The sequence below is a fragment of the Ptychodera flava genome, chromosome 6, assembly GCF_041260155.1.
Source record: "Ptychodera flava strain L36383 chromosome 6, AS_Pfla_20210202, whole genome shotgun sequence".
Taxonomy (NCBI): Eukaryota; Metazoa; Hemichordata; class Enteropneusta; family Ptychoderidae; genus Ptychodera; species Ptychodera flava.
The window spans coordinates 47,256,669-47,262,668 of NC_091933.1; the positions used below are offsets into that span (position 1 = coordinate 47,256,669).

Consider the following 6,000-nt stretch of genomic DNA (forward strand, 5'->3'; position numbering starts at 1 on the left):
AGCAAAACGTAAAGAAATGATCACTCCAGACCATTTGGAGGTTGTCAGTAATGGTATCGACGCCAATAAGTACGTCGCCCAGAGTGGTTACAATATGATCAGACCTCTAAATTCACTTCAAAAGCGATCGTCTGGTTAAATCCAAATGTGCGATTCTATTTACAAAATATGGTAATGATTGTCATTTTTTAGCTACTATAGACTATAGTCTATAGAAGCTATTGGGATGGGTATCCGTCCGGCGTCCGTCGTCAGTCTGTATGTATGTATTTATGTATGTATGTATGTCCGTTTGTGAGGCGTCCGTCCACTCAAATATCTTGAGAACCGCAGTACTTACTGATTTGATATTTGTTGTGTAGATGAAAAATATGATTTTGAGAAACTAGTTTTTTTAATTTTTTGATATTGTTGAAAATAGGCAATTAATGCCAAAAAAGGTGTTTTTGGTAAAAAATCTTCTTCTTCATAACCGCTGGTCAGACAGCTTTGTTATTTGGTATACAGGTCCCTAGGGATAACCCAACTTAGATTTGTTCAAATTGTGATGAAATATGCAAATGTGTATTTTTAAGGATTTTTTTGTCATTTTGGTCAAAGTTTGACTTACATTGTATGTAATTCTTGTACTGTATAAACCCTATCAATTCACCCAGAAAAAAATAATTAATATGATTTCAAATAATTGAATTAATTAGGAAATCATCGAAGCCAAAATAATTTTAGTGTGGAATTATCAGAAAGTTCAACTTTTTTTGACAGTTCATAGTGAATTGAGGATTAAAACATGTAACGGCAACTTTCCTGAATCCCAACTTTGATATATTCTGAACCACCATTTATGTTATCTAAAAGAAATTGCTGATAATAGTTGTCGTGATAGGGTGGTCAAACAAATAGAGATAGAGAAAGTTCTAATTTCCATTTATGGTTGACTTGGTAAGGATAAAATAAAATTACTTTTTGAGGAAAAAATAGAGTGGTCAATTAAAAGAGTGGTCAAAGTGATAGGGTTTTTATGGTAAAGCTGGGCTGTAAGATTCCTCATGTGCTATTTATAGCAATTATGCAATCTGTGTAAACAGTGCAATGAAGTGTAACATGATTCCTTATAATGCTTTTGATGACCTTGAACTTCTTAAGTTTCAAACATTTGTCTCTTCAGTGTGCTTTCTCTGAGTACGTACAGTCTCAACTTATTCAACAGAACTTACTTACAATGTTAATTTGAAAGTTAAAATGTGCTTGGTTAATAGGATAAAAATACTGATATTAAAAGATAACCAGCTCAAGATTCTTTATAACCCGATAGATATGCTGTTTTTTATGACGTAAATCTTGATTTATACAAGTCTTGTTTACTTCAATTAGAATGTAATTAATTCTCGTTTATTTGCTATTATAGACTAATATAGTCTGATGAAATATGCAAATCTGTATTTTTACGGAATTTTTTTCCATTTTTGGTCAGGCCATCCTGAAATGAGCTATCAAAGATATCCACCTTCTTCATCAATACATGTGTAACAAAAGGTTATTCTCTACATAACGCAGCAGAGCTCTGTCAACTGTTGAGTCGCTTGTTTTTTCAAAACCGCTGGTCAGACAGCTTTAAAATTTGGTTTACATGTCCCTAGGATGACCTTAGTGAGATAATTTCATACAGTCAGGAAATACTTAATTTTGTATCCATGTCTATAGTAGCTTCAGGGACTTTGGCCCTATGTTTATCATTATTCGTTATATAAATTATCATTTTTACCTCCCCAGTGGTATCAAAGTTCTTCATCTATAGATTTCCATACCAAACATCAGGGTTCTTAATTTTAAGCAGAACATTATGAGTGTTTCATCCAGGATGGCATCAACTGGGGGATTTTCCCCTTTACCAGAACATTCTGGGGGCATTTCACCAGTTCATGTGTTCTACTTGTACGTCTAAGGTGTGACTGGCACCATTTCATGGAAGGGGGGTGGGAGTGGTCCCTTTACAAATTAATTGGGGGTGCCAACATTTCAACAGAGGGGGAATCCCCTATCCCCCTGCCTAGATGTAACACAGTATAATATCATCTACATATCAAATTTGTATCATTAATAATAGTGAATTATTATAGTTTACCTCCTAAAAGCAAGACATGGCCTGCAACTGACACACCCACCTCAAGTACAAGACATGGCCTGCAACTGACACACTCACCTCAGTTGCAAGACGTGGCCTGCAACTGACACACAAACGTCAGTTTCAAGACATGTCCTGCAACTGACACACCCACCTCAGTTGCAAGACATGTCCTGCAACGGACAGACAAACCTCAGTTGCAAGACATGTCCTGCAACTGACACACCCACCCCGTTCATCAGTACAATTGCAGTTATTTTAGTCCCAGTTAGAATGTTGGTTTTTTCAAACTTTTCTAAGCACAAGCCAAATTTTTATATATTTTTTTAATTTGCTTTATTTTTTTTGAAATAAAGGAAATTAACATTTCTGAACTTATACCCCAATTATTTCCCATAAATTGTGAATTCTGACGGAAGCTGATAGAAATGGTGCACGAATCTAAGAAATTAACTATAAAAAATTAAAAAGAATACTGTTTTGAAAAATATAAATATTTATCAAGGAAAAGAAGGAGAAAAGCTACTTTTCGGAAATTGGAAAATACTTTTTGGGCTGTCAGAGGCTCTAAAGACTTGTTTTCTTTGTTCAAATTATCGTCAACATTACCACAGTTTATCATTTTTCATTATGAATTATCATATTTAGGCCTAATCTCCCAGGAAAGTTGATTTTATGATATGAACACAAATTGCCCTGGAACACTACTGACAATTCTCCTGAAAATACTAGATCTTCAAGTGACTGTAATCTGTAAAAAGTAAAGTTTAGCTCATTTTTCAGGGTTTCGGCCTTCGGCCGGGAGGGGGAACATCCCCTCCTGGACCGCTTTGTGGTCATGGCAGCTGCAAGCCGCCTACTTTTCCATTCTAGCCCCCTACTTCCAGACTTAATGAAACCCCTGAAATCGGTTGAGATATGCCCGAGTTATGGCTTTGTACATGAAAAAATCATAATAAAATGACTGGCAGCCATATTGGATCGTATCGCAAAATAAATGAATGTGCATCTGTAGGTCATAGTGCTATGCCTTTGTGCCAAGTTTGAACAAAATTGTTCAGCAGTGTCTGAGAAACTGTTGATGACGGACGGACAGACGGACGGACGGACAGATGCACGGATGGATGGACGGGACCCAATCTATAAGTCCCCGCCAGACTTCATCCGTGGGGACTAAAAAGCCATAAAATCTCAAAATTTTCCTAGAACCCCCTTCGGTCATCGGCCGCAGCGACCTTCGGTCACTGCCTTAACTAGCCACCTGATAAATATTTTCAGCCTGTTGATTAAAAATTTAATGAAAGCCCTGATACTATAAGGTAACAAACAGACAATGTTACAAAAAGATACATAATTTTTACCATCCTGTTCTTTACACTCAGAAATCATGGTGTACAGTACCGAGCTGTCCAAGGCCAACCAGGTACACTGCTTGTGTCTCTTTAAGACATCAACTCAACAGTACGTTTAGGTTTCAGTCCCAGCAGTACTTCAAATTTAGCCGCAAACGGACCTAACGTAATATTGTAAGACACTGTTATATGAGACTGTTGCCTTGAAACGTTTGTAGAGCCTGTGGATCACAGTCACGACTGTGCTGTGGCTGAGATGAACAGTGCGGTCAATTTCGCTCTGCTGGTCATGATCGATCATGATCATACCGTGGTTAGTGTATATTTTATTGAAGGCAATCACAGGTGGGAATTGTTCAGTGGGCCTGGGATAAGCCATCATAACATTAACCATAAAAACCACATTTTTTGGGTCAAAAAGAATTAGTATACTGATGAAGATAGCTTTCGGACGTCGGCATTTCACTGATGTAATGGGTGATATTGTTGAGTTCCAGTGATCGCACACTACCGGGTTGAAGCGAGCTTATAACATAGTGTAGGCATGGAGGCGAGTACACACACATACCTACCTTCTACCTCATGCGAATTGTCACAAGCATAGTCTCATAAAAATATGAAAAAAAAACTTTCGTAACTAAATCGCAGCAGTGCAGTATGCATTCACTGTTTTCAGGTCTGTATGATTGAATGTTGTTTATTTGAGGATTCTGTTGCATTGTGTATATCGCAGGTGATCCGGTGTACACATCAAATGTTTGATCATTAGCACCTTCTGTGCGTCACCTGGTGATTGACAGCAGTTTGAAATGGTCAACTGCTACATTGTCGATGCCACTGACAGTGTCAGAAATGAACTTTTCATCAATAACTCATTTGAAACTGTCAAATTCACAGTGTTTCGCTCACAATGCTATTTCCAAAGTATTCACAAAAGGTAATGTACTGTGATGGCACAGAGTTATACTTTAATATCTGCATGGAAAAGATTTGTGCCGGTTTTCTGCAGTAGTTGCGTGCATTGTTTCCATGTGTCAGTCATTCGAAACAATGAACCCACTGAAGTTAAGCTTCCTTTCTTTACCCAAGGAATGGCTTTAACAAATTTACCCCTCTCCCCTGTAATGAAGCTTTGTAATTCAATCACCGTAATTCAAACAACATACTTGGTTGGTCATTGCAGAATTCATGGTATCACTTAAATTCAAATGGAATATTTTCATTACAGCTTCATTTTGTCAGTGATACATACTCTCATAAATATGAAGAGATAGAGTGCAAGTATTCTCAAAATAAAGTTCTCCCTGATTTGAAGTTTGATGTTGATGAACAGCATTTCTACAGATTTACAATAGAGAGTGTAAGTATTGTTTAAATATGAATACAACCCTAAATGATGAAAGTAAGTTTCTAGTGCTTAAAATATTTGAAATTGGCACATTTTACATTGAAGGTGTGGCCATATTTTTCCTGTATAATCCCTATTGTTAATGAAATTGTTGTTATATTAGATGACCATGACCTCAGTGTTATATTTAATTGAATCAGTGAAAGTAAACTCATCCCGGATTGGTCATGTTTGCAATTCTTTTTAATGTAGTTTTGTCATTCATTCAAGTTGATGTCCCTTGCTAACAAGGTATGATTTGAAACAAAACCACAAGGTCAAGGACACCAAGTTTATTCAGAACCATAAGATTATGTAACTGAATGATATCACACCAAGGATTGATTGATATCATGACCCTTCAACAATTTTGTCGCATTTTTTGAACTTATAGGTCCACAAAGTGAGAGTAGAGGACTGTAGTCAGTACCTGACTTGTGAACACTGTTTTGAATCACAGGATCCTTACTGTGGGTGGTGCAATTTGGATAGAAGGCAAGTAGTAGTTGCTGTGCTGTTTTGAATGCACTTGACATTGTGATTATTACAAACTGAGGCCCATAGAAGCTATGCTATATGTACATTCACTCTGGCCTCCAACATCGAACCAAACGTGAGCAAAGTGTCATTGACCCTTTTTATCACAACTGGAAGTTGTGATATAGAGGTGGTTTCATGCAACCGTGTTTGATGTCGTCCATTTCCGTAAACGACAAAAAGTCAAAAACTGCTGAACAGACTGCGTTGATTATTTGGTACCGATACATAGACTGGTTCCAAGGTTCCAATTCCAAAAATGGAGCCAAACGGAGCGGAGGTTATATAGTTTTGGGAAATTTCTAACCCCCCTTTTTAACTAATGATTTTAGGGTCTTTCATATATGTAGTTTTGGAATGTACACCAATCCTGCATTGTGGACTGTTTTATGAGTTGTGGAACAGAAATGAGGTTTTGATGAATGTTAGAAATATGCAGGATGGCTGATTCAAAGTATAAGAGATTTCTATGCTCTTTTGGGTATGAAAAGCAATAAAAAAAACATATTTCATAGTTTGGATTCTCACTTTTGAGATGACCCTAAGCATTTGTTATGTAACATCCTTGAGTCAATATACAGACTTTGACATTCCTGAGATTA

General features: G+C 36.9%; 1 long non-coding RNA gene across 1 annotated transcript in view; it reads left to right on the forward strand.

Moving 5' to 3' along the window:
- Nucleotides 1-5,357, forward strand: part of LOC139134373 (uncharacterized) — a 74,250-nt gene extending 68,893 nt beyond the window's left edge. Inside the window, exons 3-4 of the long non-coding RNA XR_011552806.1 lie at nt 4,703-4,834; nt 5,256-5,357. This is a non-coding gene — a long non-coding RNA (uncharacterized lncRNA). The remainder of the gene's footprint in view (nt 1-4,702; nt 4,835-5,255) is intronic.
- The last annotated feature ends 643 nt before the right edge of the window (nt 5,358-6,000 follow it).